Genomic DNA, 12,202 nt, shown 5'->3' on the forward strand with positions numbered 1-12,202 from the left:
GTCCCAACCGTTGGTCGTTCCTCAATCTAAGGGGGACTCCTATATTCCTATCTGCCCAGATACCATCACATCCCAAACAGTCCAAACTCCTGTAACTTTAGAAAGTATTGAAATTCTAATAAAAAACTATTCTTTAGCAATTTTAGGGAGATTGGACAAGGTCGAAGAACGACTTGGGAATTTGGAAAAGGAACTGGGGAAGAGGGACGCTTCCACTTTATTAGTTCAAAATATGGTTACTCAAACCAACCCATTGCCTGTCCAATCTACTACCCCTCCCCCTAGTTCTGTATCATCTAAGGCCCCAACTACAATGAATACTGCTGACAATAAAGGAGGGAGATTTCCACCAACCCTGCCAAAGTCACAACCTGCCCAGACTCTGGCCACAATAGCCTGTAAACCATCAATCGGAATAGGAGGAACATTACCGAAAAAACCACCACAGGAAACCGAGGGCCTAAGGCATAAGCAGGGAAGATCACATAGGGTCCCAATACTAGAACTACCCCCGGAAGCAGTTCCCTTTGTAGTTGTCCTAACAGGGGTCCCCGTATTAGAGGAAAATAAGCGGGAAGGCTATGCCCAATTAAAAAATAAGATCATTCATTGGCTTAGGCTAAACCGCCCACTTTCAAGTGGTATAGATGGAGACATCATAAATGTTCGCCGAACATACTGGTTGGGTGGTAAACACAAGGACACTAGGGGCGATGTAGTGGTGGTGAATTTTAGGGACCCCAATGCAGTCCATTTTATATTAAACTGGCATGCAGGCAATAACACCAATATTATTCCCCGACCACTAACTTACTTCTATCCTAGACCAGCGGTTTTTCCATCTCAGTACCATCCTTCTCAACCCATGCATACACAAGCTCGTCCCTCGACCGCACATGATGTTAGAATGAACCCTTACCCATCGTACCCTCTGTTGGCTCCAGACCCTTATGGCTGGAACCAAGTACCTACAAGGCCTACTCTTTCCTCCAACAGGAGAATGGACTATCTACACCCATTTACGCCCCTGGAGACTACCAACAAATATGATATTTTTAACGGTCTAGATGAGTGTGATTGACGCTCTATGAGCAGAGGGAATTAAGGAAGAGGTATTAATCTCACCAGAGTAGACGGTAAAGAGGTTGGAATTGAAGGGTTGGTGAGCGTAGGGGCTAACTGTTTAACAACAGCAATACTTACCAACCCGGCTGTAGTTGTGGATACACCAGCCTTGAGCTCGAGCAATAACATCCAGCAACTTGTTGGGTGTAATGTCGATCTCCAAGTCTCCACAAGTATACTCAGGGATGGCCGTCTTGAACGGAAGTTAAATGTAGTACATCCTACAAGGGAGTTGGATGATTTGAGCTCCATGGGAAATCCCCAAGATATAGATACTGGGGTTGCTTTGGGTTGTTTGAACGTTTTGCTCAGACCCATATTAAATGTATCTCTGAGGGATGGAAATGTTGGGGTGGAGGACGGAATGGGACATGATGTACTGGGTGCTGTGGAAGAAGGAATGCTGAGACGCCAACCAATGTCCGAGGAGACAACTCTGGTGGGGCAACCCACGATCTCGGCCGATGTGCTAGAGCCCATAAGGCTGATCTCCTGGAACATAGCTGGTGTCTCAAAACATCTGAGGGATCCAGAATGGGCAGGATTTGTTGATACTAATGATTTTTGCTTGTTACAAGAAACTTGGGCAGTGGTAACAACCCATAGAATAGGGTATAAAACATTTGGAATAGGCGCCACCCCATCTAGGAGCGGAAGGCCGTCGGGGGGTCTCCTAACTTGGGTGAAAGTCGATTTAAAGGTTCAAATTGAGGTGGTCAATGCAAACTCACCAGACATACTAGTGCTTAAGATCATTACACGTGAAGGGAAAAAATTATATTTAATAAATGTTTATAATAGACCATCACCTATATCAAAAGCTTCGCCAACACTAGCCAAATTAGACATTTTCCTAAGTGGGTTAGATAGTAAAGATGATCATGTCATTTTGGCGGGTGATCTAAATTGTAATTATGAACCAGTCCTGGGACTTAGTGACATTTTTGAAGACGAGGATAATGTAAACAAAATCCCCGCACTAGAGAATGCCAAACTGATTAAATGTTCAACTTTGGCAGTCCAGATAACAAATATATGTGCGGCTTATTCTCTCAGGGCCTGTAATGGACGTTTTTCGTCTGATATCCTGAAAAAACCAACCTTCAGTAGAAACAATTACAGGAGTAATCTTGATTTTGTAATTGTCTCTATTTCTACATGGCACCACATCCAGGACTTCGAGGTCAAGGATAGAACAGAAAGTGATCACTTTCCACTAAGTCTATTAATAGAAGTATCATTATTGCAGGGTGATGTGGGTACTTTGCTAGCAGATAATGTTGCTAACACGGAAATACATGTCAGCAACAATAGACGAGCCCTCAAATGGCCATTCATATTGGACCATGGCAAGATTCTGGCGCAGATATATATACTCCTTGCAGAGTCTTTCGATTCATTTGCAGGCTCCCAATGATATAGAAGGTAATCCCACTCATTTTATGTTCTTGCACAAATTTTTTTTTAATGAACTAAAAATGCTTGTAACTAAAATGCCCAAAAAAAACCAACAAAAAATACAGAATCTGTCCCATAGCAAACCATGGTATGACAGAATCTGCAGGGAATCCAAAAAAGTTCTCATTTTAGCTATAAAATCAAATATTTTACCTGAGATAAAAATTGCTAGGAATAATTATAAGCAAGTACAAAAGGCCTCTAAAAAAGCATGGGAAGAAGAATTATGGGCCGATATGCTGTTGGCTGTTAAAAACAATGACAATGTTGGTTTCTGGAGGTTGGTTGCCAATAGGAACCACGTAGGGAGAGTGGTTAAAGACGTCCACTTGGACGAATTAACGTGGGTTAACCACTTTACCAACCTATACAAAAAATATGAGGGCAGCGGAATAGATGTGGATGCTCCATGTTTCGAATACCCCACAGAGTGTATGGGTTTTACAATAGCCGAAACAGAGTCGGCTATTAAATTAGTAAAGTTAGGTAAAGCACCAGGCCTGGACAAGATCCCTGGTGATCTTTATAAACATGACATAACAACCTGGGCACCGTATATAAATTACTTGTGTAATATATTATCCCTTTGCTTAGATTTCCCGGAAAGTTGGCGCGGGGCAGAAATTGTTTTAATTTACAAGAAAGGGGACCGGATGAACCCCTCCAACTACCGGCCAATCAGCTTGCTGGACATCCTCCAGAAAATGTATTCACGGCACATATTAACTCGTGTCAGTGACTGGATGGACGTGAACACAATTTTAACGAAATTTCAAGCTGGGTTCCGTAGTAAAGTAAGCACAATTGACCAGATATTTAGATTCTGCTGTCTCTACTGGAAATATGTTCACATCAAAAAGGGTCATCTATACGTTGCTTTCGTTGATTTGAGAGCAGCGTTCGATTTAGTGCCTCGCAATCTTCTATGGAAAACATTGTATGATGTAGGATTGCCAAATAGCCTCTTGGTTCAGATAAAAGAACTACACGAAAGAAACTTCGCGAAAATTCGATGGGGCCCAAATGGGGAATTAACCCAAAAAATCCCTATCGAGCGCGGAGTCCGCCAAGGCTGTGTTTTGGCCCCCACACTCTTTTCACTTTTTGTGAACGACATTCCAAAATTTTTAGAAGGATGCATAAATGACTCACCTAAACTGAATGGCGAAAGGGTGACATCATTGTTGTTTGCTGACGACACTATTTTGATTTCCCAAACAAAAAGAGGTCTCCAAGCTTTACTTAATTCATTTAGTAACTATTGTAGGAAGAAAGGCTTGGAGATAAACGGGACCAAGACCAAATGTATGTCCCTTAATCCACAAAAAACAGCTAAAGGATGTTTAATTTTGGACGGAATTAAACTAGAATCGGTCTCTCACTTTACGTACCTGGGTGTTACTCTAGATTCAAAGTTTACCTGGAAAGCCCAAAGGGAAAAAAGTAAGCTAGCATTCATTCAGAATGTTAAGCCAATCCTCAAAAAACAGAGTTTGAGCACTAGCAAAGCGGTGTCCCCAGTAGTTGAATTGTTCAAATTCAAGGTTCAACCGTCAGCGCTTTATGGCGCAGAAATCTGGGGGCCAGGGTCGAAAGACTCCTTTCGTCTTCTGGACAATCATTTTATGAGGAGCCTGGTAAGAGTCCCAAGAGGTACTCCTCTAGTCCCTCTTGAATTGGACTTGAACATCAAAAGAACCGACCACTATACCATAATCCGCCAGTTGATGTTATGGGTAAGATTATGGAGAGTGCCCGAACTACAGGACTACAGGGATGGGTTAAAAGAAATCATGGAATATGGTAACTCTTTAACTATCCCATGGATAAAGCATGTCAAGATTTGGCTCACTGAAATAGGTCTAATCCATTTCTGGGAAAATCCAGAACTTCTACCGCCCAATGCAAAACTAATTCTAAAAAGGGCATTCTGGAGTTGCATGGTGAGCAGGGCAACAAATGCTTCGGTTGTTGGAACTCTGGTAACAAAATTTTTGAGCTTTAAGGATGAGCCTCTCTTCGAGACTTTTCTCGATGAGATAGAACCACCCCTAGCCAAGACCCTTTTCCTAAAATTTAGGTATGGCAATATGCTTATTAAAAGCACATTAGCAACATGGTCTAGGAGGACAACTGATCCTTCCTTGGAAGCTGATGATTTATGTACCATGTGTGAATGTAAACATCTTGAAACCGAGGCTCACATGTTCTTTATCTGTCCTGCTTATTCAATACCCAGAAAAAGATGGATAAAACCACTATGCTTACTGTTAGGTTTAAACTCATGTAACCAGGCGTTAAGAATAATTAAAACGAACTCTAACCAAGTAATAATATTTAGTGTTAGCCGATTTTTACATTCAATATTTTTTTTAAGGAAAAAAAGGGACAACAGTTATAAATGATTGATGTATATTCCCATAATTGAACCAGCAGATGATCACCTAAAAATGGGGGTTATTTGGTATATTCTAAAGGATGTGCTAAAAAATTTTTTTTTTTTTTTTTAGGAAATATGTACATGTATAACTGTTTAGAAATGTTTTAAAATTGTAATGTTTTGTGCTTGACTCTTTTATGGCATTTTCTGCCGAAATAAAGAAATTTGATTTGATTTGAAACACCAGCGTGTGCAGAAGCCAGTCCTTCGTGTGCCGCTGTAATTAGTCCTAACCTGTGTCCCATGTTTGGAATTGCCCTATCCCCCACTCCAGGGATTTGAGCAAATGGAACATTATTCGCATCAGTTATGTATGAGTACTTTACTGGAAAGCCTTTCGGGAGTGATTTTATATCATCTTTTACCGTAGCACTGACAGCTTGCATTATATCGCTGTCTATTTTTGTTTTTGACTGGGTGATAGCAGCTACGGAAGCCGTTTGCACAGCTGCCTTCGCGGCCTCATCAGCCAATGAGTTCCCCGCAAAGTGAACGCCATTACGTTGATGACTCAGTGTATGTATCACGTGAGACTTTTGTAGTTCTTTCTGTAAAAGAACTACTTGTTCCCAAAGCGTTTTATGCTTGATTGTGCCACCTTTTGCATCTTTGAAACCATTTTGAACCCAGTTCTGCAAGTATTCATTATAAGACTGAACGCAGTAATATGAATCGCACACTATTAGAGTGGGGAATTCGCGATCGGTATTTTCAAGCGCCATCTTAAATGCTAGTAGTTCAGCTCGCTGAGCTGTACAATCTCCTAGAGATTGAGTTTTAGTGACCAGTGGTCTAAATTTTCCTTCGCGCCAACGACCTTTACCAATCGCGCACGCAGCACTGTAAGCTTGTTTACCCCCAACTGCGGGTTGTGCTGATCCGTCTGTATATATTATACAGCCGTAGTGTTCTAGAGGCAGGATTTCGGTCGGCATTCATATTCATATTGTAGAAATTCTTGTGTTTTTAAGGATCAAATTCATATACTAAGTCTGTTGCAGAAAGAGAATTAACCCATTGTATCCATCTCGGATGTAGTGCCTTAGCATTTGGAATGCTTGCTTTCGTTACCGCTTCTAGGGCTGGTATTGGTGTAACGATTATTATTCGTTTACCTTGTGCTAGGGCTCTTTCTTTTGCTACAGCAGCCTGAACCGCAGTTAGAATTTTTTCAGTAGAACTGAATTTTATTTCAGCTTGTGTGTACAAGTGTGATTTGTAAGCTATTGGTACCTTTTCTCCCTCATTAGAGGTTAGGTACGTGAATCCGCATCTTCCTGGGATGACTTGGATTACAAGGTTGCGTGTGTTATCGCAAGTTTGCAATTTTGTTTTAGCTAACATGTCTGTTTGCAATGATCTCAAAATTTCTGTGTGTATTTGAGTCCAATTGATTGGTTTAAAATCAGGTTTTATTAATTCATAGAGAGGTTTAACCCTCTCTGCGTAATTTAGAATGTAAGTTCTTCCGAAATTCAGGAAACCTAGTATTGATTGTAAGTTCTTCAGCGTTTCTGGTGCTTGGAGTACAGCACATTTCTCTAAGAAATTGTGTGCTAGGCTTTTGCCTTCACTTGATAATTCATAACCTAAAAACAGGACTGTTAGATGGGCAATTCGTGACTTTTTAAAGTTGAATTTGTAACCCTCTGCTGCGAACCCAAGTATTATGGTGTTCACTCTTTTCAAGTGAGTATCCAAGTCGTCATCCGTGAGATAGATGTCATCGACATAGGATAATGCCTCATCATCATACATTTGTAGTAACTCTGTTACCCTTGCTGAGAATAATCCTGGGCTATTCTTGCATCCCTGTGGGAGTCGACAGAAATTTTCTGCGACCCCATTATTGAGAAAGCGGTCAAATGCCTGCTTTCAGGTGCAATGGTTTGACAAAAGAATCCACTAGAGATGTCTAATGTCGTTTTGTATTTTTTGCGCACGATGTTATTCATTAGTGCTGCACTGTGTGAGTTTTGTACTGCAAATGTCTTGTAGCATGAGTTAAGGTGTCTGTAGTCCAATACTAGACGATATGAATCGTCTGGCTTGGAGACAGGAAACAAAGGATTGTTCATTTGTGAGGTGCATGTTTCAATCACCCCCTGGTATTCAAGTTGATCTAAGATCTCCCTGACTTTCTTTTTAGCTTCTTGCTTAATTGGGTACTGCCTTTGTGCAGTTGGTTGACATTTTAACTGGATTTTGTGAGGAGGAGAGTCCTCATCCCATCCTACATTATTTTTATATAATGCAGGAGCTTGGGCCACCGCCCATTTTCTTGCATATGTATATTTTTTATTAATTGGAATATGATTTGAGAAGGCAGGCATAATCATTTCTACGCCATGAGGGCACTCCCTGACAAACTCTGGTGGCCAGTCTTTCTCAGCTAAAAGGATGTCATAGCCTTTGGAAAGGTTATCCCAAAATAGACCCCTTACTTTCCTAGTCTTATCTCCCTCTATACGTAATATTATCTCGTATATTTTATGAGGTTTGCTAACTCTGGTATCTGCAGTTTCCACCTGAATGTATTCATTCGTGTCCACTGTCTCCAGATGATTCATCCGGATCTTGCGAGCTATTGTAACTTCTGCTGCGATGTCTAGCATTGTCTGGGCCCACTCTCCGTTTTTCAGTTGTGTCCTCAGTATCCTCGGCATGTTTAACTATTTTAATGCTGGCTACCTTCTTTCTTGGAAATTGTAATTTATTACTTTGATGAGCAGGTTCCTTGTCTTTGGACTTGACGTGCTCTTCCCTGTGTTCTGACCGTCCTCTTCTTTCCGATTTCTGCGAGGAAGTCTGAAATGATCGAGAGGGACGTGTATCAAGATCTTGATATCTATCAGGTTTCTTTAGATTATCCCTATTTCTAAGGTTATATCTTTTCTCAGAGGGCTCCCTCTGGGGAGACTTGTGTCCTTGGTCCGGAGATCTTTCTTTCCGCCGAGGAGACCTACCTCTGGACTGGAATCTATTTCTTTGGGAGTGGATTGTTTATTTCCATCCCAGCTCTTTTTTGGAGTGTTTAGATTATTTTTAATAACTATCTTTTCAGGATTTTCAGTTAGTTGGGGCTTTACTGGTTTCCCACCCAAACTATCTCTTCCTAGTTCTTCATAGGATTTTTCATTATTCTGGCAAGTTCAATTGGTTGGTCTGCTATATCTGTTTCTTTCAATTTCTGGCGGATCGCCACAGATGCTGCTTCTCCTTTTATGTTGGCTAATAATATAGCCGAGACCTGCTTGAAATCTTTTAGTAATTTCATACCCAGAGTTAAAGCAGGTTCTGGACCGTATTCATTTTGAATTTGTTTTAGCACATCTGGTATTATCGCCATAGACGGAAAACCATGTGTTTTTGTGTAAATGGAAGCAAAGACTGTGCCCCAAGTGTCACAGTCCTCCACATGTGGTGCGATCCCCATTGGAAGGCAGATAGTCAGAATTCTGTGTTTCTCAGTAGGGGTAGTATCCGGAAATACTGCCTCTATTTGAGTGATTTTTTGTGCTAACCAGAATGGAATTTGTTCCCGTTTTGCGGGTACTTTACCCAGACATGATTGTATGTTCTGTGGTGTAATTTTGTTTGTGTTCCCCTGATGAGGGGTCAGCTGTGGAATGTTAATAGCTGGTTGGACTGTTGAAGTCTGCATTACATATTGGACTAATTGTCTATGTATTTTAATCAGTTGTTTTAGCTGTGCTAAAAGTTCTGGTATTGACATTTTTTTCGATGTCGGGATGTGGTGTGTAGCTGGCTAGAACCAGCCACGTTGCTCCTGGTCTACCTAGTGGACCGAGCCTGGTGATGTGATTATTATGTTTTAGGGCACCTTTAAACCATAGCAGGTGCTCTTGGTATTTTAATGGGATTTTCACCTCTTCGAAAGGGGTGTACTCATCCGTAGGTTCCTCTATTTTGTAATAGTGGAAGTCGTGTGTGACAGCGTTTGCTGCTGGAAAGTTTATTAATGAATAGAATACCTCTGTCTGCCGATATTCATGGGCCTCAATTACGAATACGACTATTCCACCTCTTGGTGTTAGTCCGTTTTCTATAAGTTTAAGAGTTATAGTTTTTCTTATGTTAACCGGAATGAGTATAGCACTCGGGTCATTTTCTTGGAGACTTGTGTCATCCGCTAGGAGTTGAGCTGCTATTCTAGCTGCCTCCCTTTCTTCTTCACTTTCCGTCATTTTACTGGCAGAAAGGTTTTTGTTTGCAGATCAAGTTTCAAGGAAACAAAGATTAGGTGCACAATATTTTGGAACACTGTATCCTTCAACGTTGACTATACCAAAAACTATACATAGAAATCTCTTTCTACTAAGTTCTGGCGGATTTTAACCTTTTACCCACTCCAGACGTCTTTTGGAGTATTTACGGGAAAAAGGGGTCTGTGTGAAAAAGCACGACTGAGTTACTCTAACGTCTTGCGTTAGATTTATCGCCTTACCAAATGTTGGGCGCCATGTAGTGTATTTCCTATAGTCCCAATAGACTCTGCGCATTGGAATAATATATTCAGCAGTAGAGGTGACCTGCCTCAGGACACCCCCGCGCCGCACGGCCACCAGCTGCTGCGTGTGCTCCTCGCCTCACTACTGCTCGCAGAGCCTGCCTCACTGACCGCGACCCTCTGCCCCGCTGATTGAGCAGTGTAGACGTAGGACTGAGTTCAACTAGGTCTCTACTGACTATATTAGACTTACGTTTGTGCCAGCTAGCTCAGAGGTCACTAGAAACTTTCTTGACTAAACGAGGAGGAGTTTAACCTTCCTGGATAGACAAGAAGGGATTAGCTTCTGACAACCATAAAACATGACAACTTTGCTCCCTCAGAATAAGAGTGTATCTCTAGAGTCGTGTGAAAACAATAGACAGCTATTTCACTCAGTCAAATGTGCGTACTTAGTTTCACCAGAGTGCAGAGAAAAGAGAGACGGGCGTTTTCAATAAAAGGTGTTATTTATTGAGCAGTCTTCTTCCTCATAAAAGAGAAATGAATTGCCACAATTGCAATACTCATAGTAAAGTAAAGTGCGTACAGTAAAAGGAGGATTAAGAAATAATACTGTAAAAGCATTGATATGGTTTCTTAGCCATAAGATACTTTAAAATAGATAAAATATATACATACTTATATACATTGACTAACGTACTCAACTGGTGCTTCTAAATATGCCTACCCCGGTGTACCTGACCTAAGCCTAATACGTGGGAAGGAGTAAGTAAGTAGCAGTTTAAGGTAAGTTGGTTTTGCCAAGAATCTGGATCAAGAATTCTCTCTAAGGTTTTAGTCAGCTCCGTACCTGGGTATTAGAAAGCAGGAGGTCTGGTATCTCTCTCTCTCAGAACTCGATATCCCAGTAACCCGCGAAAGTATCTGGAAGCACCGGAGCTGGATTTCTCGGCAGGAGAAAAGACAGCGTCTCTCTCAGTGTGTCAAAGAGGAGGGGCAGCGTCCGTGGGCTCTTGCATCAGCTGGGCTCTCGGGCAAGTAGTTAGCTGCTCTGCTCCAAATCACCACTGTGTGTTTGCTTAAGGCAACGTTGGTATATTTATACCTGAAAGGTGCCGGGTTTGACGTAAGGTTGGACATAAGAAGTCAATAAAGATGTCACTAAGAACTGGCCGTTCTTACAGTGCTTTACAGGAGTTCTAGGATGAAATCAAAACAAAAGCAAGGGGGATTTCCCAGGTTGCTGGAGGTTTGGATTTGTTTAGAGAACTCGTTGTGCTTTCTAGGGGGCCGGGGAAGTAGCCTTGCTTAATGTGACAGCATGTGCTCCGAATGAATATGGATATGATTATTATGCCATTGTATGGATATTATTGATTATAACCGGACAAGGGCATAAAATAGGAATATCGATTTAGGCTCCTGGATAAAAACACAATAACCCATACCACTAGATTGTATTGTTGCCTTCAAACTTAAACAAACTATAATATTTGATCAAGGGGAGGCTAAATCCCATCGCCAAAAACCATGCCAGCAAAGCAAAAAGAGAAGCAAAACTGAAGTAGAAAATGTTGGCTGCATCCAACAATGGATATTTCTGCAGACGATCAGAAGCACTGTATATTTTCGACAAAAAGTAAACGTTTTGCCAGGTCAGACTTCGATTTACATTGAAAACAAATGCGTAATTGTTAAAAGGATAATTAAGGAGCGTGGACTCCATCTGAGTAATGTGTATTCACTTATGTTAAGGCTCTTTCATTAATCAATAAACATTCACAAGGCGTAGTTAATTGCCACTGTATAGGTATCTATATCTTTAGTTCTGTAACAGATCTACTACTGGATTGAGGCTTGGTTTTCAAGACAACAGATGCTAAAAAAATAGAGGAACCTGAGAAGAGCCTAAATAGAATCTAAGCCACACATTCATCTCAGCTGATAAACCCTACAATTCGTCATTAAAATTTTTGCTCGGAGTATCTAAATCAGACTCACAAGTATTTAATTTCTTACTCAGAAACGCTTTGACAAGCAAAACAATAGTGACAAAAATTGGTAAAAATATGTTGTCAACCATGGTACAATTGAGGTACGCATGGACCTCCACACAACGAGGCTTAAAATCAAAACACATGGATGCTTGGACAATTTGTTTACCCAGAGAAAGAGATATGTGAAGCTATAAGGAAATACAATACTAGCTTCAGAATGAGAATGTATGCACAGTTGCCAGAATGAATAAGTGTGCAACAATAAAACAGTAGATTATGTCTTATACTTTTTTTTATTTAGCCATTGGCCATTTACAGAAAACGAACTACATATACAAAAAAACAGGAAAGAAGAACATAAACCAGTTTGATCAATACAATCATTAAAAAAATCAATATCACAGTAGGATCAGATACTTCCTCCAATCACTATTGAAATTGAGAACATAGAAATTGTTACAGACGGTAAATAGATATGTTAGTAGTATCACATAACAGCATCATGGAGATTATCTTTAACCTGTTAATGGTATTAGATGATCTATAAGAACCCCCGAGATCTTCACTCCCAGTCTCAGTTTCTGTAGCCCTTTAAGCGCAAATAAACTAGTTTCAATTTTCAATATAGCAAATAACCTTCCTCTCCACATTTCGAAGGTAGGGGGTTCTTTCTGCTGCCATAATGATGCTTTGCATAATCAGGCCACT

At 40.8% G+C, this 12,202-nt stretch overlaps 1 protein-coding gene across 1 annotated transcript in view; it reads right to left on the minus strand.

Moving 5' to 3' along the window:
* The window catches only part of LOC144819544 (uncharacterized), a 745,296-nt gene that overhangs the window by 467,522 nt on the left and 265,572 nt on the right, over positions 1-12,202 (minus strand). The gene's annotated exons all lie outside the window — the stretch shown is intronic.

This window comes from Lissotriton helveticus, chromosome 2_1 (genome assembly GCF_964261635.1).
Source record: "Lissotriton helveticus chromosome 2_1, aLisHel1.1, whole genome shotgun sequence".
NCBI classification, from domain to species: Eukaryota; Metazoa; Chordata; class Amphibia; order Caudata; family Salamandridae; genus Lissotriton; species Lissotriton helveticus.